This window comes from Scyliorhinus torazame, chromosome 17 (genome assembly GCF_047496885.1).
Source record: "Scyliorhinus torazame isolate Kashiwa2021f chromosome 17, sScyTor2.1, whole genome shotgun sequence".
NCBI lineage: Eukaryota > Metazoa > Chordata > Chondrichthyes > Carcharhiniformes > Scyliorhinidae > Scyliorhinus > Scyliorhinus torazame.
Genome location: NC_092723.1, coordinates 166460491 through 166486203, shown reverse-complemented (window position 1 = coordinate 166486203; position 25713 = coordinate 166460491). Strand labels below are relative to the sequence as shown.

Sequence of the window (25713 nt, the reverse complement as noted above, 5' to 3'; positions counted from 1 at the left end):
AATCTAAACACTTTAGAGTATCTGTCTAGATGCTGGAGCGACATCAAATGTGCAGTTGCATTGTAAATTCTTTTGAAGTTTGAAGCGATCCTAGACAGTCTGACCTTTAATATGCTTAATACCCACGATGGACTCTCTGGGTGGTCAACTCCTAAGCAATGTTTTCGTTTTTAAAACAAATCTCACCAGTGCCCTGTGCAATGAATACCTTTGCAGAAATCCACTTCATCAGAGCACAGAACAGGAACGTCATTTTAGGGTTCAATGTTGTGATTTGGGCATCAGTGTCAACCCCACACATCAAGAATAAGTGGGTCTTTTAAAAACTTTAATTCATGCCCTTTCTTTGTCCTAGTGGTGGCAGAATTTTTACGAATACGACTGATCATCGAGAGGTGACAAGTAATATTCCTCCATGTGAAGCACTCTGGGATATCCTGTGAAAGTTGCTAAATGTATAAAGACCTTTCTCTTTAAATCCACACAACAGAAAATCACCCTGGCTGTCCACCGGGTGTCTCACTTATCATAGAATCGCTCCAGTGGAGGAGGCCATTCAGCCCATTGAGCCTGCACGGACCCTCCGAAGGAGCACACAGGCCCACTCCCCCACCCTATCCCTGTAACCCCACCTCACCATTGGACACTAAGGGGCAATTTATCATGGTCCATCCACCTAACCTGTACATCTTTGGACTGTCGGAGGAAACCGGAGCACCCGGAGGAAACCCATGCAGACACGGGGAGAATGAGAAAACTCCACCCAGATGGTCACCATTGGCTGGAATTGAACCCGGGTCCCTGGTGCTGTGAGGCAGCAGTGCTAACCACTGTGCAACCGTGTAATAAACAAAAATTAGACATGGAAATGCTCCCAATACTGGTAGGAAGAAATCGAGGAAATTGATTTTGTTTTTAAAGGTTTAAAATGTTTCTGTATTATAGTTTCTTTGCTTTGGGTTGAACAGGATGACAAAGCATCAGAAAAGCAGAGATGAAAATCTCTCGTCTCAGAAAGAATTTTTAAAAAAAAATCTTTCAGAAGCTGGTCAAGATTTGAAGGTACAATACTGTGACCTCAAGATGTGTACAGCACATTGCTAGTGTGATTGATGCTTTTCTTTGAGAATTCTCAAAACTAAAAAATAAAGCAACTTTTCAAGCAAAGGCGCCAAAGTCCTTATGTTGTGGGGGCAGGAGTAGGAGTGATTGGAATGTAGGGAAAGGGGGTGGTACACCTCTTTGAGAGACAAGCGACTCATAACAGGAATTGATGTACTCAAAAAAGGAGAAATTTGGCAGGCTATGGGAAAGAGTTGCCGGAGTCAGACTAAAGGGGCGGGATTCTCCGACCCACCGCCGGGACGGAGAATCTCCGGGGGGGCGGCGTGAATCCCGCCCCGCCACTCCGATGCCGGCTGCCGTATTCTCCAGCGCCAGTTTTCGGGCGGGGGCGGGGATTCCCGCCGCGCCGGTCGGGGGCAGTTGGCAGCGGCCCCCCCCGGCCCCGATAGGCCGAGCGGCCGTCGGTTTCTGGCCGGGCCCGCCGGCGTGGATTGGACATGGTCCCACACGGCGGAACCTGGCTGGTAAGTTGGCTGGTGTGGTCCTCGGGGGGGGGGGGGGTGATTGGGGTGGAGAAGACACTCCTCTGCGCATGCACTAGAATACGCCGGCGGTTCTGCGCATGCGCTAACTCATACCGGCTGGCGCGGCGCCAAACCCTCCGGCACCGGCCTAGCCCCCGGAAGTGCGGAGAATTCCGCAACTTCCGGTCGGTCTGACGCCGGAGTCGTTCGCACCGTTTTTTTATGCCGGCGTCAGGCCATCGCGTGGATTCGGGAGAATCCTGCCTAAGGAGTCATTCGACTGAAGAGCCGGCGCAGATGTGATGGGCCGAATGGTCTCCTTTTGTGTCACATGATGCAAACTTCTCTTTACTTTTTTCCTCTTTTTTTTAATACATTTAGAGTACCCAATTATTTTTTCCAATTAAGGGGCATTTTTTAGTGTGGCCAATCCGCCTAGCCTGCACATCTTTGGGTTGTGGGGGTGAAACCTGCGCAGACACGGGGAGAATGTGCAAACTCCACACGGACAGTGACCCAGAGCCGGGATTCAAACCCAGGTCCTCAGTGCCGAAGGCAGCAATGCTAACCACCGTGCTGCCCGCAAACATCTCTTTCAACTCTTCTTGTGCATCGTTTCTGAATAGGATAAGGGAGCATGCAATAGAAAATTATGACGCAAATAGAAAAGTCTTACCTAAAGGGCATGAATGGCCAGCAAAGTGCTGGTTGGGAGAAGAATACTGGCCAGGCTAAAAGCTTTTCTCGGTGTGATTTTTAACATGCACCCAAAAGCACACAACTAAAACATGGCTTTGGTTCAACATCTCATGCAAATAACTGCCCCTCCCATTGGAGCATCAACCTAGCTTATGTACTCAAATCTGACAGTGGTATTTAAAGCTACAATCTTCTGACATGAAAGTTTTCATTTGAGCCAAGATGAGGCTTGAAGCATCATGATGTATTGAGCAAAACGGCCAAGTTAAAAAAAATAATAATTGGTTCATGGAATCTTGGATTTCATGCAATCATCCTGGGCCCAGAGAATGTATACAGTGATGCCGTCCCCACAGAAACCTCGATAGCCAAAAATAATCATACAAAAGCATTTGAATACCGCACTGGAATGTAGCAACTTCCCCGCAAAGCACTTTTCATTCAAACTATCGGATTTGGTTCAGCTGAAGCAGAAGATTGTGGGATAGAGTCCCAAACCAGAAACGTGAGCAGATTATTTTAAAAAGCTGACAATTTGGTGCAGTACTGAGGGAGAGCTGCACTTTTGGGGGCGCTGTCACCTGGAGGATACGTTAAACCGGGGGAGGGGGGGGGGGGGGGGGGGGGGGCACCAACATCACTTAAAGCAGGTTATATTGACACCAATTTGCTGTTTGTGGGATCTTGCTGTGCACAATTTGATTGCCTCATATCATGCATGAAAACAGTGACTGTACTTAACGTACTCCTGACTGCAAAGCACTTGGTAATATCATCAGATTAAAAAAGACGATAAATAAACATATGCGGTTTCTTTCATGAAAATATCTTAGCCCTTCCCCAGGTTCATTGACACTAATTCCAAGGAAGTAATTCTAAATATCAATTTCAAATAAGCAATGTTTTCTAAATATCAATTCCAAAAAGAGGTGGCTGTGGTGGAGGAACACAATTTGCATGAAGAATGCTCGAGAGATCCTTCTATGGAACGCAACTTTACAAAAGAACAAAGAACAAAGAAATGTATAGCACAGGAACAGGCCCTTCGACCCTCCAAGCCCGTGCCGACCATGCTGCCCAACTAAACTACAATCTTCTGCACTTCCTGGGTCCGTATCCCTCTATTCCCATCCTATTCATGTATTTGTCAAGATGCCCCTTAAATGTCCCTATCGTCCCTGCTTCCACCACCTCCTCCGGCAGCGAGTTCCAGGCACCCACTACCCTCTGCGTAAAAAACTTGCCTCGTACATCTACTCTAAACCTTGCCCCTCTCACCTTAAACCTATGCCCCCTAGTAATTGACCCCTCTACCCTGGGGAAAAGCCTCTGACTATCCACTCTGTCTATGCCCCTCATAATTTTGTATACCTCTATCAGGTCTCCCCTCAACCTCCTTTGTTTCAGTGAGAACAAACCAAATTTATTCGACCGCTCCTCATAGCTAATGCCCTCCATACCAGGCAACATTCTGGTAAATCTCTTCTGCACCCTCTCGAAAGCCTCCACATCCTTCTGGTAGTGTGGCGACCAGAATTGAACACTATACTCCAAGTGTGGCCTAACTACGGTTCTATACAACTGCAACATGACTTGCCAATTCTTATACTGAATGCCCCGGCCAATGAAGGCAAGCATGCCATATGCCTTCTTGACTACCTTCTCCACCTGTGTTGCCCCTTTCAGTGACCTGTGGACCTGTACTCCTAGATCTCTTTGACTTTTAATACTCTTGAGGGTTCTACCATTCACTGTATATTCCCTACCTGCATTAGACCTTCCAAAATGCATTACCAACACTTACATTCAGCCAACTTTGCAAAGAGCAATGACAGGATATAATTTGGCTGCACCATTTAGAGTAAAGATAGGATGGAACAAAGCCAAAGTTGGGAAAAGAGCAACTGGATTGAGCCATCCGAGGCCACAGAGCACCAAAAGGTAAGAGGTCAAATCCTAGAGTCATTGATCCTTACAACAAACACAATGGCACCACTGGGAAAAGATTCCGATCTCCTGACTTGGCTCACAGGAGAGGTTACAAATAAAGCCAAGTACAGGCAGTGTCATTGACTCCTAATCATGCACTCTTGTGTCACGCTTTAATAGAAAGGGATGCAAATATTTAACTTGCAATGCAAACAATATCGTCAAGCATTTTGAATGGGTCTAATGATGATGTTACTACAGTTAGTCCTGCACTACTCTATTTGTTTGCATTTAGAACATCAAACTACCTAGTACAATGACATTTTAATCAACCTGTATTTTCCAAATCAACTATTAGTATTCTCACCCAATCATGCGGTTTTCAAAAATTACCAGCATCAATTCCATAGCCGAGTGTCTTAGTTGGAAAAGAATAAACCACTCGAAGAAGCAGCTCCGGTTTAAATACATTTAGAAGCAAATGTAATTTAATGTGGTAGGGGACTGATTTAGACACGATGCCAGGGAAATGAATACACGTCTAATCCATGCAGAATTGCCTGTTAAAAGGATCAGAGCATTGAGAATGATCTCAGTGATTCGTCCATGAAGAGTCCAGGACAACATCAGTTAGGCGAGAGAATGATAGCCATGTAGCACATTGGAAATGAAAACTGGGGACTTCTGGTGGCGGAATGCCAGTGGAGGCCGCACGTTAGGCTGCTCCTGGTTTTTGGATTTATTTTCGGTTTCAGGGATAGTTTGTGAATGAGTTGGTGTGGGAAGTTATAAGGAAGGCGTGAAATGTGGAAGACCCAGAAGAAGGGTGCTGGAAAGAAGGGGGTGAGTGAAAGTCCGCCATTGAGTGAGACTGAGGGTCCTGTATGAAGAAAGATGGCGGGGGCAGTGTCATTGGGTGGAGCCGCATCCCTCACAGTGGAAACTCTGACTGAGGTGATGTCGGGGGGAGGGGGTGAGAGACTGTTCACTACGCATATGAAGATGCTGTGGAGGGAGATGATCACTGCAATGAAAGAGTGGGTGGAGGAGGCAATTGCCCCGTTAAAGGCGGCACTGATGAAGTCGGTCGAGGTGCTGGAGCAAGGAGAGAAATTGAAGGGGATGGAGGAGGCATTGTCACAACACAGCGACCAGTTCATCTCGATGGGCGAGGAGCTGCGGAGAGTGGCAGAGGCCAACAAAGGGCTCAGAGCTAAAGTGAAAGACCTGGGGAACAGGTCAGGAGGCAATATCGGCGAATCGTGGGCCTGCCTGAGGGGGCAGAGGGCCCGAGGCTGACCGAGTACTTTGCAAAGATGTTGTGGCAGAGGGAAAAGAACCCTCCTGTTATGAGTTGCACAGGGCACATTTGGCGCTCAGGCCGAAGCCTAAAGCGAATAATAATAATAATAATAGCTTATAGTCACTAGTAGACTTCAATGAAGTTACTGTGAAAAGCCCCTAGTCGCCACATTCCGGTGACTGTTCGGGGAGGCTGGTACGGGAATTGAACCCGCGCTGCTGGCCTTGTTCTGCATTACAAGCCAGCTATTTGGCCCAGTGTGCTAAACCAGCCCCTAGGGTTTTAATCTGCTTTCGCAGGCTCCGCATGAAGGAGAAGGTCTTGAGCTGGGCAGAGCAGACAAGAGGTGAAGTGGGAAGGGGTTGTAATACTGAGGAACTGGCGAGAAGGCGGGTGGCCTTTGGATGGGTGAAGGCGGCATTGTATAGTAGAGGAATGAGATTTGGAGTGGTCGACCCTGCGAAGTCCTCATCGCTATCCGCAATTCCACCAACCTTTGTGTCGTCCACAAACTTACTAATCAGACCAGTTACATTTTCCTCCAAATCATTTATACATACTACGAACAGCAAAGGTCCCAGCACTGATCCCTGCGGAACACCACTAGTCACAGCCCTCCAATTAGAAAAGCACCCTGCTACTCTCTCTTCCTTCTATGACCTAGCCAGTTCTGTAGCCAGCTCACTTCTGATCCCGTGTGACTTCACCTTTTGTACCAGTCTACCATGAGGGACCTTGTCAAAGGCCTTACTGAAGTCCATATAGACAACATCCATTGCCCTACCTGCAAATGTTGAGGTTTGCGCTGAGCGGGTCGAGTGATGGATAATGGTTGGGATTTGTTCATCATGCATTTTGGGGAATTGGTTACCATTGCCTGTTGAGGGGGTTTTGGGGAGGGGGGTGGGGGTGGGGTGGTGGTTTTATTTTGTAAAATTGTTGAAAATTTGTTGAATAAAAATACTTCTTTTAATAAAGGAAAGGAAAACTCAACAGCCTTATCCTGGCAATAATTGAAGGAGAATTTGAGGATGTAATCAGGAGAGGATGATGAAAATTCGGATGGGTAGATAGCATTGGGACATGGACTGAGGGAGACTTGAAGAAAGCCACGAGGTGTCAGATTCCAATGCCCCAACTAAGCTTATGGTGACAATGAACAAAAAGATCAGGTACTTTCAGAATAGAAAAACTGGGCAAGCTCAGCAAAGCAGGAATAGAAGAATACTGTCCTTACATACCACACCTGCATTTAGCGTACTCCCCAGCAATCATCTTCAAATCTTGTGGTCCCAACGAAAATTCTTGTGAGGGGATAAGAGATAAAATAAAAGAGAAGATAGCAAAAACTTGATTTCTTAGAAATGCAGGAAAAGTACTGTTGGGGCGATAGGAAGAAAGCAAATGCAATTAAAGTTATTTATGCAAACTGCATTGTGCAAAGGGTTGGATGCGATGAATTTGAATACAGTATTCAAAGCAGATCATGACATCAGGGCCAAAAACGAAGCAAAGGATCAGAATAGGAGTCAGGAACTATTCTTTCTCCCCTGCTACCCCTTGGAACAGATCATCGTTCATTGGGGCAAGCATGGGTCCACCTACAGATTTGACTGGCTAAAAAGCCACAAAAAAGTGGTTACGTGAGTCAGCGGGGTCATAACAGATGTCGGCCGATAACTGAGCCTCAAGCAAAGGCAGAGAAGCTGAGGAAGGGAAGAGTCGGAGATGGATGTGAAAGCGAGGCAAGGCTGGAAATTGGAAGAAAAACGCAAAAGAAATGTCCCAGTTCAGGGCAAGGACAGGAAACAGTACCGGTATAGCCATTTATAAACCGGAAAAAAGTAGTGAGGGAGGGTCCTGTTAAGACTGGAACAAAGAATGTTCCACATTCACAGGTTTCTATAGCAACACCCTTTTCTTTGGAGGAAGTGAGCGGAGCCAAAAGAAAAGTTGTTTAATGTGAGAACAAGTTCAACCCAGCGAAGGAGCGTGGTGCTGGATCTGGATTGGCTGGGCATGCATTTAGATGTAGTTACTTATTCCATATGGATTCCAACTGAAATTCTTTTTTTCAGATCAACCGATGGTAATAGACAACTTCTATTCAACGTTCATTTGTCGTATCCCAAGATCCATGCTCAATGCCACACATCGCCACATGCACTCTCTTAACCTTTATCGTTAATAGCAGTAACACACTATCTGTAAGCTGGCCTGATCCACTGTTCCATTTTATCCTTGGCACCCAGTTACCAGAAAAAAACAAACTCCTCTTTCAGCTGTCGAGGACCACCAGCTTCACCAATGTTTGGACACCAATGTCATCTGCAGTTCCTTCTTCCACACCACTTTCCTTCAAACCTATCCCTTCCTCCAATCTCACCCTCACTTCATGGTCACAATCCCCTCTGGCTTTCCCTGTTCTCACCCTGAACGATCAATCCTCCGCAAAGGTCGCAGCCTCATTCGCTCGCAATGCGTTTTGAATTCAGCAGCATAACGCTAAACCCATCTTCACCTTTGCATCCACCTCTCTGACAAGGAGCTGGCCTCTTGCATAGCGGACCCGTTCGACCCTTTCTCCTGCCCTACTGGCACAGCGGCAAGCACAGTTACCTCACAGCACCAGGAACTCTGGTTCGATTCCGACCTCAGCTGACGGTCTGCGTGTAGTTCGCACATTCTCCAGTGTCTGCACAGGTTTCCTCCGGTTCCTCCCACAGTCCAAAGATGTGCAGGGTAGGTGGGTTGGCCATGCTAAATTGTCCCCCAAGTGTCCAACGGGTAAGTGGGGTTACAGAGATTGGGCCGAGGTAGGGTGGTCTTTCAAAGAGTCGGTGCAGACTTGATGGGCCGAATGCCTCCTTCTGAACTGCAGGGATTCTATGATTCTCATTCCATCTGCACCCCTCTCTTGCCTTTCACTCTCTATGGGAGCTTTTCATTGAGAACCAATCGTGTGGTATTGGAAATTTTAACTGCTCTGCTCCCCTCGCTCACGTCACCATTGGTCTCAGGCCCAAACTTAAAATGGTCACTAAACCTGCTGACAAGGGAGGTGCTGTCGTTGTATAGTGAATTAACCTGGTCTTGTCAAGCTTGAACACCAACTTGCAGATTTCCACCTCCCTCCTCTGGACAATACTTTTACCTGCAAACATCGTTTCCAAGACTGTCACTGACCTCGCCTGCTCAGGATATCTTCCTCCCACAGTCTCCAAACTCAGTCTCAGAATCCCGCGGGGCCCATTTCCAGCTCCTTCACAAGATCCACAACCAGGGCTGCCTTGATAGACCCATCATTTCAACCAGTTTGTTCACAGATCGGATTTCTTCTTAACACATATTCTATTTTTCCTTCCCTTGTCCAGTCCCGTCTCACCTACATCTGCGACTCTTTCAACTCCACTTAAAAAAAATAAAAAAATTTGGAGTATCAAATTCATTTTTCCCAATTAAGGGGCAGTTAAGTGTGGCCAATCCACCTACCGTGCACATCTTTGGGTTGTGGGCGTGAGACCCACGCAAACACGAGGAGAATGTGCAAACTCCACATGGACAATGACCCAGGGCTAGGTTGGAACCTGGGACCTCAGCGCCACGAAGCAGCAGTGCTAACCACTGCACCACCATGCTGCCTTCCATCTGCCACATTAACAGCTTCCAGTTCTCTGGCCCAGATTGGTCTCCTTTTCCCCTATGGATGCCCAGTCGATCTACACCACCATTCCTCACCAGGACAGTCAAAGGGTTGTGTCCACTTTAATAGAGGCTCAACCATTTCCCAACTATGTTTACCCCTGCTGCCTGGTGGAACTTCTCATACTGAACGATTTCTCCTTTGACTGCATTCACTGCTGCCAAATTACTTTGTTGCCTTGGGAACATGTAGAGCTTTCTAGCCATCCCTGCCTTTATGTGGCATATTTTTGTTCCAATCTTACTCGAGTCCCATCTCTCACCTCATGTGAGCATAGATGCCACAGTGTCACCGCCTGCTCTTGCCCATGACTGGATAATTCAAGCAACTTTTCTTCCAATTTCTATCCTTTTGCCTTCATATGGTCCCGCTCTGACAATTGGCCTCCCTTCCCCAACTTCTCAGTGTCCATTTCGGAGGATAGGCCAATCTCCACTATATCCATTATAAGCCAACCAAGTCCCACAGCTACCTGACTTTACTCTTGTCCTGCCAATTTCCCTTATTTCTCCTCTCCCTTCCAGAACCACAATGAGGCTCCCATTGTCCTCCGGTTCCACCGCCCTCCAAGTTCAAAGGATAGCCGCCCCCCACCCCCACTCTTTCCGCCACTGACTGTGATCCCACCTTCAAGCACATCTCACCCTTGCCTTCCAAAAAGCCTTCCACAAGGCGGAAGGCCCACTCTTCAATCGCCCCAGCAACCCCTCGCCATACCACATCGCCTTTCCATGCAAGCACAGAAGATGCAAGACCTTCCTTCCTGCCTCCTCCCTTTTCACTGTCCAGGGCTCCAAACACTCCCAAGGTGAAAAAGCCATTTACTTGTTCTGCTTCCAATTTATTATACTCTCTTCGCTGTTCATAATGGGGTCTCTGCTTTGCGAAGACCAAATTTGGATGGGGTGACCACATTGCAGAACCATCCGAGCGCGCCACAAGAATGGACCAGAGCTTCTGGTTACCTTCATTTTTAATTTGCTGCTCGACCTCCATCCTCAGCCTCCAACTCGAAGACCAGTACCCCCCTTTTCAGACAGGCAATTTATAACCTGGGAGACTCAACAAAACATCACCTGCCTTTAACAGAGAGCAGCTATTCCCATTTGCACCTCCTCCAGACCCACTTTTTGCCTCTTTATTTGTGCCGATGCCAACTCCTTTTGCTTTGCACCATCATCCCTTTTGGCATTGAATCTCTCCTAACCAACCCGACCCCAGACCTTCCTCTTCGCCCTTCCTTGCCTCCGTACTTGTTTAACCAGTTTAGTTCAGTTGGTTGGACAGCTGGTTCGTAGTGCGGAGAGAGGCCAACAGCGCGGGTTCAATTCCCATACCGACTGAAGTTATTCATGAAGACCCCCACCTTCTCGACCTTGCCCCCTCGCCTGGAGTGTGGTGACCCTCAAGTTAAACCACCAGTCAGCTCTGTCCCTTAAAGGAGAAAACAGCCCATGGTCATCTGGGACAATGGCGACTTTACTGTTACTTATTCAACCTGTTAGGACGCTGATTCTGATGAAAGGTCATCGACTTGAAACCTTAACATCTCAGTTACCCTCTCCTCGGGTGCTGCCTCTCCTCGGGTGCTGCCTTCAAGTATTCGCAGCTGCAACATTTTTCAGCTTTTATTGCAAATTGCCAGTTTCTGCAGAATTTCCCATTTTATGTTGGTTCATTTCTTTAAATTGCAACCGTGCACAAAATTCTAAATTAGGTCACTGGAGGGAATGCAGAAACAAACAAACAAACAAACAAAGCGGCACAAAGGGGCGTTTGCTTTTCTAACCCTGGGGACAGGTCAACCTTGTTTACCGAGAAGGCCCATAACAGATCATAATGCAATCCGCAGAGGATCGCAGCAAATGTCCAAACCAATTACCACACTTGGGTTTAGAATGACCCGGCAACTGGCTTTATTCCAGCCTCCATATTGGAACCCTACAATGGCTTGTTTGTTCGATAACACACAGCACTGGCCCTTTCTGAAAGCATCAGAGTACAATCCAGCTATCCTGAAATAGTGACAGGATCTGACAAGACACTAACACAGTAGCTTTTGTCTGCACCCCGAGCCTGTTCTTTATATAAAGACATCAGTATTGGTATGGAATCCAGTATTTCTCAAAGGTTTGCCATTTCAGTTTCTAAGTGCCGCCACAGCAATGTTACTTATTTTTTGCCCTCCGATTGTTGCTGTCGAATTTAATTCGTTTCTGGGTTGATTGTTTAAAGATGTTGTCCCAACACCACAAGCAATGACTTGGACCTTGAGGTTGCGTCAATCTAAAAGCTGGGAGTTTGCAAGTTTTTAAGCAAGCTGCTGCACATAAAAACCGGAATAAATCCCATTTTTCCCTTTATCATACATTAAATGCTGGAATAATTTAGGTTCTCCAACACACCAAAATTGCTTTAATTCCTCAACAAAAAGTTACATTTCTACTCGATCCTAATTTTAGGAAAGAAATGATTGAGGCACGATGCAACAGAAGTCTTTAACAGAGGGTTCGATAGGGTAGGCACAATGAGAAGGTTGCTACTCGAGAGGAGTCCAAAATTAGAGGCCACAGATACAAGGTCTAGTTGGCTTTTCCCCCCTATTCATTCCCAATTGGTTCCCTTGCCACCTGCCGCAGGCCCAGTCTGGAAGAAATGTCCTTCCGGAGCATGGCGGCACGGTGGTGCAGTGGTTAGCACTGCTGTCTCACAGAGACAGGGGCCCGGGTTCAATTCCCACCTTGGGTGACTGTGTGGATTTTGCACGTTCTCCCCATGTCTGCGTGGGTTTCCTCCGGGTGCATCAGTTTCCTCCCACAGTCCAAAGATGTGCAGGTTAGATGGATTGAATATGCTAAATTGCCCCTCAAAGTGAGGTTGATTGGTGGGGGATAGGGTCTAGGTAGGGTGGCCTTTCAAAGGGTCGGTGCAGACTCGATGGACCGAATGGCCTGTTTCTGTACTGTAGGGATTCTATGATTCTATTCTATGATGACTCAGTCAGCGTAGTCCGCGGTGATGTCACCAAGTTACTCTTGGCGATAGAGATTCTAGTCCCCTGCCGAGAGTACATTCTGCAAGCTTGCTGTCCTTGATGCTTCTCCAAATGGTGTTCAACATGAAGGAGTACTGATTCGTCAGCTGAGGGGTGGGTGGGAGGTGGGGCAGGGTTGCTACGGTAGGTGAAGAGAGTTTCTTGGCTGTGTTTGAGCTGATACAATGAGACTTTGTGGGGTCCAGAGTCAATGTTGAGGCTCCCTGGAAAATCCCCTCCTGACTGTATACCCTTGTGCTGTCACCACCTCTGCAGTCTGTCCTACCAGTGGGACAGAATATACCCAGAATGGCGATGGTGGAGTCTGGGATATTGGCAGGAATGTATGATAGCAGGGCCTGGTTTAGCACACTGGGCTAAATCGCTGGCTTTTAAAGCAGACCAAGGCAGGCCAGCAGCACGGTTCAATTCCCGTACCAGCCTCCCCGAACATAGAAAAATACAGCACATAACAGGCCATTCGGCCCACGATGTTGTGCCGAACCTTTGTCCTAGATTAATCATAGATTATCATTGAATTTACAGTGCAGAAGGAGGCCATTTGGCCCACCGAGTCTGCACCGGCTCTTGGAAAGAGCATCCTACCCAAGGTCAACACCTCCACCCAACACTAAGGGCAATTTTGGACACTAAGGGCAATTTATCATGGCCAATCCGTCTAACCTGCACATCTTTGGACTGTGGGAGGAAACCGGAGCACCCGGAGGAAACCCACGCACACACGGGGAGGATGTGCAGACTCCGCACAGACAGTGACCCAAGCCGGAATCGAACCTGGGACCCTGGAGCTGTGAAGCAATTGTGCTATCCACAATGCTACCGTGCTGCCCTTAAGAACAAATAAATCTACACTATATCATTTTACCGTAATCTATGTACCTATCCAATAGCTGCTTGAAGGTCCCTAATGTTTCCGACTCAACTACTTCCACAGGCAGTGCATTCCATGCCCCCACTACTCTCTGGGTAAAGAACCTACCTCTGAACAGGCGCCGGAATGTGGCGACTAGGGGCTTTTCACAGTAACTTCATTTGAAGCCTACTTGTGATAATAAGCGACTTTCATTTCATTTTTCATTTTCATTTCATTTCATTCAGTGAGCATGACCAGATAAGTCAGTGGGACATGCTGTCCCAATTTAGGCACAAACGTTCAGATGTTAGTAAGCAGGATTGTGCAGGTTCGACAGGGCTGGCCATTGTAATTTATGGTGCCTAGGTCATTGCTTTTAGACTTTGTAGCAATTTGATACAACTGACTGGCTTGCCAGGCCATTTCAGATTAACCACATTGCTGTGGGCCTGTATCAGATGTAGGCCAGACCAGGTAAGGACGGCAGATTTACTTCCCTGAAGGACATCAGTGAACCAGATAAGTTTTTACAACAATTGATGATAGTTGTCATGGTCACAATTATGGAGATAAGTTTTATATTCCAGATATATTAACTGAATTTATATTCTGCCAGCTGCAATGATGAGATTTGAACTCATGTCCCCAGAACATTAGCCTGGGCGTCTAGATTACTAACCCAAAGACAGTACCACTCTGCCACTGCCAAGGAGACCAAAACTGCACTTGGTACTCCAGATGTGGTCTCACCAATACACTGGCCAACTGCAGTAAATCGTCCCTATTTTTACAATCCATTCCCCTCATCAATGTTGAGAAAATCAATGATTGTTTCATTATCAATGCTGAGACCAGCTTTCAGTTCCAGATTTTTATTAATTAATTTAATCATTTTCTAAGGTGGGATTTGAACCCATGTCCCCACACCATTAGCCTGGGCCTCTGGATTACTAGTTCAGCGATGTTACCAATATGCCACCATTGAGCATAATAATTGAGGCTGGCACTCCTGTATACTGGGAGTGATGCACTACTAGGAGGCGCTGTCCTTCAGATAAAGTCCTTAAACTGAGGCCCCAAAGGACCTCAGTGGCGCAGACGATCCCATGGCATAATTTGAAGAGCAATGGGAATTCTCCCTGGTGCCCTGGGTAAGATTTATCCCTCAAGCAACATCATAAACGCTGGTCGTTTTACCACCTTACTGTTGGAGAGAGCTTACTGCGCCTAAATTTGGTTCCATTTCCTACATTACAACTGCAAGTACGGTTCAAAGAGTACTCCACGAGCTTTAAACCACTTTGGGGTGTGAGGTCGCTCACGAGTTAATGCTTCCGCTAAAGTGGCGGCAAGGTGCTCGTGTTCCATTGCACAGCATCAAGGTCACAGAGTTCCAAAGACTTAACCAAAATCGGTAGGGTGGGGGGGGAAAAGAGAGAAAGAGGAGGAAGAGAAAAGGTTTAACAAAATGCTCAATGATGATGCCACAAACAGTAGGCACAAGTGCTGGCGCAACCATGGGTGGGCTGGACTGGCTTTTTGCAGAAGTTGGCATGGATTTCCCAACCGCTGCACTCGTTTGAAGTCCTGTCGCAGATCTCCAGCCTCTTGTGGAAGTAACAGGCTCCAGAATCCTGGAATTCAGGAAGCGAAATGCAGCACCTCCTCTTTCCAGGGGAGTTGCAGTTTTGTCTAACCAGTAAACATCTACAGCTATACGGATGTAAAACAATAACAGATAACATCTGTACTTTGCGCCCCGTCACATCACCAGAGACATTGAGGTATTTCAGAGAAGCCCAGTCAGAAATAAATATAAACTCCAGATATGAATAACAAAATGGGAGGAAACCAGAAATAGGGGCCCTAAATATAAGACAATCACAAATAAATTCAGTCGGGAATTCAGTCTGTATTCTTTATCCACAGAGTGCTCAAGAATGTGGAACTTGAAGGAGTAGTCGAATCGAATAACAGAAAGGAAACCTGGACAAATATATGAGGGAGAGGACAATAGAAGGTTATACGGACTGAATTAGGTTTTTTTTTCATCCTTTTGTTGAATGGGAGTGTGGCTGGTTGACCCAGCATTTGTTGCCCATTCCCAATTGCTCTTGAACGTAATGGCTTGTGAGGACATTTAAGAGGGCAATTAAGAGCCAACTACAGTGCTGTGTGTTTGGAGTCACAAAAAGGCCGGGTGAGGCAGATTTTCTTCGCGAAATGGTGGTGAACCAGATGCATTTTGCAACAATCAATGATAGTCAAAACCGAGACGAGCTTTCAATCCCGGATTTTATTTTTAGTTAATCGAATTTAAATTCCACTAGTTACCATGGCAGGACTGGAATCTTTGTTGCCACCCCCCCCCCCCACCCCGAGCATTAGCGTGGCCTCTGGTTCGCAAGTCGGTCCAGTGACATGGATGGATGGAGGCGCATGTGGAAAATAAACATTGGCATGGCCTTGTGGGACTGATTGACCCATTTCTATCTTTGCAAAGTCAAACTGCATTTAAAAATGCAGGCAGCTCATAAAACTTACTCAGAACTATTGTGTGTGGGTAGGCTTGATGTTAAGTAAGTGGCAGAGATCAAGTAGTTGCGCCGAGCATACTGGACGAGACTTCCTAATGGACAAGCATTACAAAAAAAAAAGTATGCAGCAAATTGCAAAAGGTTAATTCCAAAAGTAAACATTTTTAACTGGTTTGTATATCAAGTTTATTCTTGCACTGCAGAAAGAAAATACACATCTGTGCTTTGGCCTCCTGTTTCTATGCTGAACATTCTATGGATCAATTTTCTTAGTACACAAATTATGAATTTTATTGACACTTTTCCAGTTAAGGAACAGTGTCGATTACTAATTAGGTGTGTGCAATAATCCCAACAGTGACCCGAGCATTCTTCAGTTTTAAATACAATAATGAAGTGTCAGAAATGAAAGTGCTGGAATACGTGGGGGCGGCGAACGGGTGGATAAGTAAAGTTTAGCCAAAAGTAATTAGTTAGAAAAGTCAACAAACAGGTTGAAAGATGAGCGCCGAGAAACCTTCAACAATATGGGATGGATTTAAAAGTAAAATAATCTTTTGAAGAGACAAAATGGATGGTCAAAGTATGGGTTTCATGAATAAATAGGGAGTTTATAAACCAAAAGTAGAACTTGAAAAGGGAGGCGTGGTAAAGTTGGGGCGAACAACATTAAAATTAATCACAAGTTCTATAGAAAGTGCATGAGGGATCTAAAAGATGGATTTGAAGGGCTGAAGGGAACTCACCTTGCAGTATGAAGAAATGTGCAATTTTGTACTTAATATTTTGCATCAGATTTTTTTTTTTTTAAATAATTTTTATTAAAATTTTCACAAAATATCAACAACAAAATGTAAAAGGAACCCAATAGAATTAAACACAAAACAAAACAACCGAGTGCCCCCTCCCCCCTATACATAAATAATATATTAACACCCGCCGAAACACATAGCAAACATAGCAAATATATACACTCCCTCAGATCCCCTAGTATAGACAAACAAAAATAAATTAAAATTAAAATAAATAGAACCCCCCCACCCCCCCCCTCGGGTTGCTGCTGCTGCTGACCATTGTCTACCGTTCTGCCAGGAAGTCCAAGAACGGTTGCCACCGCATGAAGAACCCTTGCACCGATCCCCTTAAGGCAAATTTCACCCTCTCCAATTTAATAAACCCCACCATATCGTTGATCCAGGATTCCACACTTGGGGGCCTCGCATCCTTCCACTGAAGAAGAATCCTTCGCCGGGCTACCAGGGACGCAAAGGCCAGAATACCGGCCTCTTTCGCCTCCTGCACTCCCGGCTCCTCTGCAACCCCAAATATTGCGGAGCCCCCAGCCTGGTTTGACCCTGGATCCTACTACCCTCGACACCGTCCTCACTACGCCCTTCCAAAATTCCTCCAGCACTGGGCATGCCCAGAACATATGGGTGTGGTTTGCTGGGCTCCCTGAGCACCTAACACACCTGTCCTCACCCCCAAAAAACCGGCTCATCCTTGTCCCGGTCATGTGTGCCCTGTGCAGCACCTTAAACTGTATGAGGACGAGCCTCGCGCACGAAGAGGAAGAGTTCACCCTCCAAAGGGCATCTGCCCACGTCCCCTCCTCGATCTCCTCCCCCAACTAATTCTCCCACTTACCTTTCAGCACCTCCACCGAGGCCTCCTCCTCCTCCTGCATCACATGGTATGTTGCCGAGATCTTCCCCTCTCCAACCAATGCCCCCGAGAGCACCCTGTCCTGTACCATGCGTGGTGGCAGCAGAGGGAATTCCACCACTTGCCACCTGGCAAACGCCCTTACCTGTAGATGCCTAAAGGCGTTTCCCGGGGGGGAGCCCGTACTTCTCCAGCTCACCCAGGCTCGCGAACGTCCCATCCACAAACAGGTCCCCCAACCTTCTTATCCCTGCCCTGTGCCACCCCAAAAACCCTCCATCTATTCTCCCTGGGACAAACCGGTGGTTCCCCTGTATCGGGGTCTACACCAAGGCCCCCACTTCCCCCCTGTGCCACCTCCATTACCCCCAAATTTTGAGGGCAGCCGCCACCACTGGGCTCGTGGTATACCTCATTGGAGGGAGTGGCAGCAGCGCCGTTGCCAGCACCTCCAGACTCGTACCCTCACAAGACGCCGTCTCCAGCCTCTTCCACGCCGCACCCTCCCCCTTCATCACCCACTTGCGCACCATCACCGCATTGGCGGCCCAGTAGTACCCACAGGTTGGGCAGTGCCAGCCCCCCATCCCAACTCCGCTCCAGGAACACCCTTCTCACCCTCTGAGTCCCTCGCGCCCACACAAACCCCATTATGCTCCTGTTGACCCGCCTAAAGGCCTTCGGGATAAGAATGGGGAGGCACTGGAACAGGAACAAAAAGCTTGGGAGCACCGTCATTTTGATTGACTGCACCCTACCCGCCAAGGACAGCGGCAACGCGTCCCACCTCTTGAACTCCTCCTCCATTTGCTCCACCAGCCTCGTGAAATTAAGCCTATGCAGGACCCCCCAGCTCCTGGCCACCTGGACCCCCAAATACCTGAAGCTCCTCTCCGCCCTTTTTAGTGGGAGCTCACCAATTCCCCTCCCCTGGTCCCCTGGGTGAACCACAAACAACTCGCTCTTCCCCATGTTGAGCTTGTACCCTGAGAAATCCCCGAACTCCCTGAGGATCCTCATTACCTCCGGCATTCCCCCCAATGGGTCCGCCACATATAGCAGCAAGTCGTCCGCATAGAGCAACACCCTGTGCTCCTCCCCACCCCGCACCAGCCCCCTCCAGTTCCTCGACTCCCTCAGTGCCATAGACAGGGGCTCAATCACCAGCGCGAAGAGCAGGGGGGACAAGGGACACCCCTGCCTCGTCCCTCGATGCAACCAAAAGTACTCATACCTCCTCTTGTTCGTGGCTACACTCGTCATTGGGACCTCATACAACAGCCTAACCCACCTGAGGAACCCCTCCCCAAACCTGAACCTCTTCAGCACCTCCCACAAGTACCCCCACACCACCCTATCAAAGGCCTTCTCAGCGTCCATCGCCACCACTATCTCCGCCTCCCCCTCCCTCGCCGGCATCATAATAACGTTCAGGAGCCTCCGCACATTCGCGTTCAACTGCCTCCCCTTCACGAACCCCGTCTGGTCTTCGTGGATGACCTGCGGCACACAATCCTCAATTCTCGTGGCTAAGACCTTCGCCAGCACCTTGGCATCTACATTTAACAATGAAATCGGCCTGTAAGACCCACACTGCAGGGGATCCTTGTCCCGCATCAGGATCAAGGCGATCAGTGCCCAGGACATCGTCGGGGGCAACGCCACCCCCCTCCCTTGCCTCATTGAAGGTCCTAAGCAGCAACAAGCCCAGCAGGTCCACATATTTTTTGTAATATTCGACCGGGAAACCATCCGGCCCTGGTGCCTTCCCTACCTGCATGCTCCCTATCCCTTTGGCCAGCTCCTCCAACCCAATCGGGGCCCCTAATCCCGCCACCAGTCCCTCCTCCACTTTCGGGAACTTCAGTTGGTCCAGAAAGCGGCAAATCCCTCCCTCCTCCAGTGGGGGCTCGGACCGATACAGTTCCTCATAAAAGTCCCTGAAGACCCCATTGATACCAACCCCACTCCGCACCCCCCCCCCCTATCCTGAACTCCCCCGATCTCCCTAGCTGCGTCCCGCTTCCAAAGCTGATGCGCCAGCCTCCGACTTGCCTTTTCCCCATATTCATAAATCGCCCCTGGGCCTTCCTCCACTGCGCCTCCGCCTTCCTGGTGGTCAACAGGTCGAATTCGGCCTGGAGGCGAAGTCTCTCCCTCAACACTCCCTCCTCCGGCACCTCCGCATACCTCCTGTCTACTCTCACCATCTCCCCCACCAGCCTCTCCCTCTGCTCTCTCCTCTCCTTGTGGGCCCTAATGGAGATCAGCTCTCCCCTAACCACCGCCTTCAGCACCTCCCAGACCATCCCCACTCGGACCTCCCCGTTATCGTTGGCCTCCAGGTATCTCTCTATGCTTCTTCGGACCCACTCGCTCACCTCCTCGTCCGCCAACAGCCCCACCTCCAAGCACCACAACGGGCGCTGGTCCCTCTCCTCCCCCAGCTCTAGGTCTACCCAATGTGGGGCGTGATCCGAAATGATTATCGCCGAGTACTCGGTATCCTCTACTCTCGCAATCAATGCCCTGCTCATAACAAAAAAGTCGATCTGGGAATAGGCCTTATGAACGTGCGAGAAGAATTAAAATTCCCTAGCCCCCGGCCTTGCAAATCTCCAAGGGTCCACCCCTCCCATCTGGTCCATAAACCACCTCAGCACGTTAGCCGCTGCCGGCCTCTTACCCGTCCTAGACCTGGAGCGGTCCAGTGCCGGATCCAACACAGTGTTAAAGTCCCCCCACATTATTCGGCCCCCCACTTCCAAGTCCGGGATCCGACCCAACATGCGCCGCATAAAACCCGCATCGTCCCCGTTCGGGGCGTACACGTTGACCAGCACCACCCTTTCCCCTTGCAGCTTACCACTTACCATTACGTACCTGCCGCCATTGTCTGTCACAATGCTCGACGCCTCGAACGACACCCTCTTTCCCACCAAGATCGCCACCCCCCGATTTTTGGCATCCAGCCCCGAATGAAACACCTGGCCTGCCCACCCCTTCCTCAATCTTATCTGGTCTGCCACCTTCAGGTGTGTCTCCTGGAGCATGACCACATCCGCCTTCCGGTGTGCGAACACCCGGGCCCGCTTAACCGGCCCGTTCAGCCCCCTTACGTTCCAGGTTATCAGCCAGATCAGGGGCTACCCGCCCCCCTCCCCCACCGACTCGCCATAACCCCTCCTCGGCCAGCCACGCGCCCGCGCCCCACGCCCGGCCCGTTCCCCACGGCGGCAGACCCCCATCCCAACCCCCTCTACTCGCTCCAGCTCCCCCTTGACCATACCAGCAGCAACCCGGTTCCCCCCATCCCACCCACCCCCCAGCTAGGACCCTTCCTCGCTGCATTGCTCCCCCCATTGCACTCCCGCAAGTCAGCTGACTCCTGCTGCCCCCGGCCGCTCCCGCCTCTCCTTCGACTCCTCCCATTGTGGGACTTCCCCCCTCCCCCTCCATTACCCACCAGCAGGCTCTCCGCTTCCCCCTTCCATCCCAAGCGCGGGAAAAAACCCGCGCTTCCCTGCCCCGGCACCGCTCCCTCCAGCCTTCAGCACGGGAAAAAGCCCGCGCTTTCCACCTGCCCGGCCCCGCCTCCTCTGCCGCAGCTCCTTTTACTGGCCCAGTCCACTCACCCCCGACTCGGGCCTCACCCTCCCTAGCGGGGCCTCCCCCGCAGAGCCCTATCCCCCCTACCGGCCATCCACCCCCTACTCCGTTTACTTGCCCCCCTCCAAGAGCCCAACCGACAGACCCAACCAAAACGGTGCCCAACCCACCCTAACCACCCACACCGAACCAAAACCAGACAAGAATAAAGAACCCCCCCTCAAAATATAACACCATAGCAACAATCGCCGACCATCCCCACGCCCGATGCCCCCATCCCAACCCTCAGTTTGTGTCCAGCTTCTCGACCTGAACAAAGGCCCACGCCTCCTCCGGGGACTCAAAATAATGGTGCCGGTCCTTGTAGGTGACCCACAGTCTCGCCGGCTGCAGCATGCCAAACATCACCCCTTTCCTGCGCAGCACCGCCTTCGCCCGGTTGTACCCGGCCCTCTTCTTCGCCACCTCTGCGCTCCAGTCCTGATATACTCAAACCTCCGCATTCTCCCACCTGCTGCTCCTCTCTTTCTCGGCCCACCCGAGTACGCACTCCCGATCAGTGAAGCGATGAAACCGCACCAACACCGCCCGGGGCGGCTCGTTAGCCTTGGGCCTCCTCGCCAACACTCTATGGACCCCTTCCAGCTCCAGAGGCCCCTGGAAGAACCCCGCTCCCATCAGTGAGTTTAACATGGTGACCACATAGGCCCCCACGTCCAACCCCTCCAGCCATTTCTTGTGGAGCGCCTCGTGCGCCTCCACCTTTACCGCTAGGCGCAAGATCTCGTCCTCGTTATCTGAGATCTTTTGTCGGACCTCGCGGATCGCCACCCCCTGGGCCGCCTGGGTCTCCAGCAGCTTATCAATAGAAGCCTTCATCAGCTCCAGCAGGTCCGCTTTGAGCTCCTTGAAGCAGCGCTGGTCAACTTGCTGCTGCTCCTGTACCCACTGCATCCACGCTGCCTGGTCCCCGCCCGCCGCCATCTTGCTCTTCTTCCCTCGCACTTTCTTTGGCTTCACCACCACTTTTTTTAGTCGCCCCGCTCCTGGTCCAAGCCACCCACTGTCGGGGGAATGTTGCAGTCTTCTTCCCACACCGGGAAATGTCGAACAAATGCCGTTGGGGGCCCTGAAAAGAGCCCAAAAGACCGTTCCAAGCCGGAGCTGCTGAACGTGCGACTTAGCTCTGCATAACCTCACCCAGAAGTCTGCATCAGATTTTCTACATTGCAGTGGACTAAGAATGCACTCGAACAACAACTGAGAGAGATAACTAGAGAAGAAACTGGTCCTGAAAAAATAACAAAACTCAGCAGCCAGTGGGTGGGACATACTCCTGAGGAAAACAGTTATGACCAATTCCTTCAAGTGCAAATTTGGTAGAAAGTAGTACTATTTTGGGATTCAGTATTTTCCTCACCTCGTGTGGGCCTGCAGCAGAACATTAAACAGAGGCCGACAGCTATTATTAAGCTAATTGAATTATTGTAACATGAGATTACCACGGCTGAAGGTGAACCAGGTGGATCTCAGTCTTTTTACTGCACTTCTAAGTTACCAGGCACTGATGAACTATCAAAGTAGGTCAGGAAGGACTTAGCATGTGCATGAGCCACATTCTTTTGTTAAACTTCCATGAATACGCAATTTAAAAATAAATAATTCCTGGGATATAGGCATCTCTAGCCAGGCCAACAGTTATTGTCCATTCTCAATTGCCCTCGAAAGCTGAGCCACCTCTTGAACTGTTGCAGTCTGTGTGTTGTCGGAAGGGATTTTCACCCAGTGGCAGGTGAAGGAATAGCAAATAAAGCTCCAAAGTCAGGATGGTGTGTGGCTTGGAGGAGTTCTTTCAGTTGGTGACATTCCCCATACATTTGTTGCCCTTGTCCTTCGAGGCGGCAGAGGTCACTGGTTTTTGTAAAGGCGCTCAAAATTATGCCAGGAGAACAGCTCATGAAACAAAGGGCGGGAAGAAAACAGAACAACAGAGCAGTTGATTTAACAAAGTAATATTTGCATTTGTTTAGTGCTAGACAACTTGAGGGATTAAAAACTGCAGATAATCGGATGGTAAATACGGTGAGCAAATTGGGAGAAAGGAAAAATGGACTGTAATAGAAGAGGCAAGGGAGAAAATGTCAGAAAACAATTACAACTGTTTCAGGGACCATTGCAACTCGGAATACAAGGTATTTTCTGTGGATCTGTCGGACATGGATCCATTGGTCTACTTCCAGATTCCACAATGCAAATTACAGATTTACTTCCCACATCCCAGATTTAGGAGCAAGGGAAAAAGTTAATAGTACGAAAAAAAGGACTTGGTCTCCTTCTGCACTGTAAATTCTATGATAATCTATGACATCCATTTATATTCAATCAAATAACATTGAAAGGATAATGCCGAAAGGGTGGTGGAAGCAGAGACTATATCGTAACTTGTCAAAAAGGAAATATTTGCAGGGTTACAGGAAAAAAAAAGAGTAAATGCAATTGGAGAACTGCTTTGAGTCAGTACAGGCATTTTGGACTGAAAGGCCTCCTACTGTCTGTAAGATTCCCAGAGTCTATTGCAATCTTTAAACTATCTAGAGCTTTGATTTTTAGTTCTTGATTGTCTAACAAATCCAGGGAATTTCCATGCTCCCAGGACATGTCACTTTAGGATTTCAGCTAGCTACAATGCTGGGACAAATTCCAATACAGAAATGCAGCTACTCAGGACTAGATCGACATTACACAACTAACTGCTCCTATACTTCTGGACAGCAATCTCTCTCCTCCCCTTCCTCCTCTCTAATGCTGTTTTTCTTAAGCCCTTTTCCTTTTCACGAGGACTTCAAATGCCTTTGGCTTACTGTTTGACCCAACCCCTCCCGTCCTGCCAGCCACTTTGCTGATGAAACCTGGCATAAAAATTGATCAAGGGGCTCCTTTTATTTGGTCATTGGAGCCTTGCAAGTACGAATATCGAGACGGCCCACAACAGTCCTGTGGTTAGGTTAATCCCCGAGGTGATGTTTGCAGCTGAACTAATACAGCACCTTTGTTCAGTACTGGCCGTTTTGACGCGCTGTGAAAAGCAGTCTGCTGTACCCCAGACTCTGTCTATTTGCCAGCTGCTATCTGGCCTCATACACCTCATTTATCAAACTCCAGCAGGAGCACGTAGTTGTGCTGCCTAACGTAGAAGCTTCTTATCATTGAAACAAAGTTCATGGGTGGGGACCCAATGTTCCCTCTTAACTTCAGTTTTCTGTGAATGGTTCCTTTAAGATTAGCACACAGCCGTGCATGCGTGCACCTGAAAAGGAACATGGGCGGCCTGTTTGTTCCCTGCACAGTACATTCCCAATTATTGCATATCAACATAGTTTAGGGGGAACATTGGCAGTTACAACCAATTGTTAAACTGACGTGGAAAAAGAATCAAGGAAGTTATCTAGCACTAAACAAATGCAAATATTACCTTGTTCAAATGAAAAAAAAAAAAGAGTAGGTCAACTGGATTTTCCTTGCAAATTGTTCCAGGTTAACAATGCTTCCTCAGAGATACTGTTCAAATTCCAGGTACTTCATAATGTGAAAATTAGGAAAGGCATTTTGGATGAGGGATCTGATTTTGCTTACGGCACACTCTACACTGTCACCAAAAGTTAAAGTAGATGGATGGACAGACAAAGCAGATTGTTGTTCCTTCCCACAGCAAGCACGTGCGACGAGGGAAGGAAGACTTGCTGGACTGCCAAACTTACCAACTTCTTTGGGCACATTTTTGGTCCTCTTACTCGAGGAAAGACATAAATGCATTAGCAGTGGCTTAGACCAGATTCCAAGGATGAAGAAGAGATTGAGCAGTTTGGGCCCATATTCGCTGAAGTATAGAAGAATGAAAGGAGATTTAATTCAGGTGTATAAGATGCTAAAGGGAACTGAAAGGGTAGAACAAATGTTGCCCCTTTTTGGGCATTTTAGAATGAGGCGCCGTAGTTTTAGACTAAGGGGTGGCAGATTTAAAACAGAAATGAGTGCACATTCTCCCCGTTATTTGCGTGAGTCTCACTCCCACAACCCAAACAATGTGCAGTGTAGGTGGATTGGCCATGCTAAATTGCCCCTTAATTGGAAAAAATGATTAGGGTACTCTAAATTAAAACATAACAGAAATGAGGAGGAATTACTTAACTCAAAGGGTGGTGAATTTGTGGAATTCTCTGTCCCATAGAACACTAAACTATTTGAGGACGAGATAGATAGGTTTTTGATTAGTAGTGCAAGAAGAATTATGGAGAGCGGGCAGGAAGGTGGAGATGGGATCAGCTGGCGATTGTATTGAATGGCGGAGCAGGCTCGAAGGGCTGAATTGCCGACACATGGTTCTTATGAACCCCCCTCAGACAAGAATACACAATTAAATTCCAGGATAAGCAAGTTAATGTAGGAAGAGGCAAGTTTCAATGGCTTCTTTCCCCCCCAATTGCCCAGCGAGACCAGATTTGCTCCACATCAATGTTGCTGTCACCTCAAACTCAATCATTTCAATGCAGTCCTGACCAATCTTCCACTTCTACTCTCTGTAAATCTGAGGTTATCAAAACACTGCTGCCAATGTTCTTAGACATAGCGAAGTCCTGTTCACCTTTCACCCCTGTTCACGCTGACCAATATGGTTCCCAGTTAAGAAACATCCAAGATAAAATTTGCACCCTCACCCCTCCCCATCTCTATCCAATCTCTTCCAGTCCACAGAGCCTCCAAAATCTCTGCA

The 25713-nt window shown here is 48.5% G+C and overlaps 1 protein-coding gene across 1 annotated transcript in view; it reads right to left on the bottom strand.

Annotated features, from left to right (window-relative positions):
- Positions 1–25713, bottom strand: part of LOC140394377 (Na(+)/H(+) exchange regulatory cofactor NHE-RF2-like) — a 175535-nt gene that overhangs the window by 85428 nt on the left and 64394 nt on the right. The window lies entirely within an intron of this gene.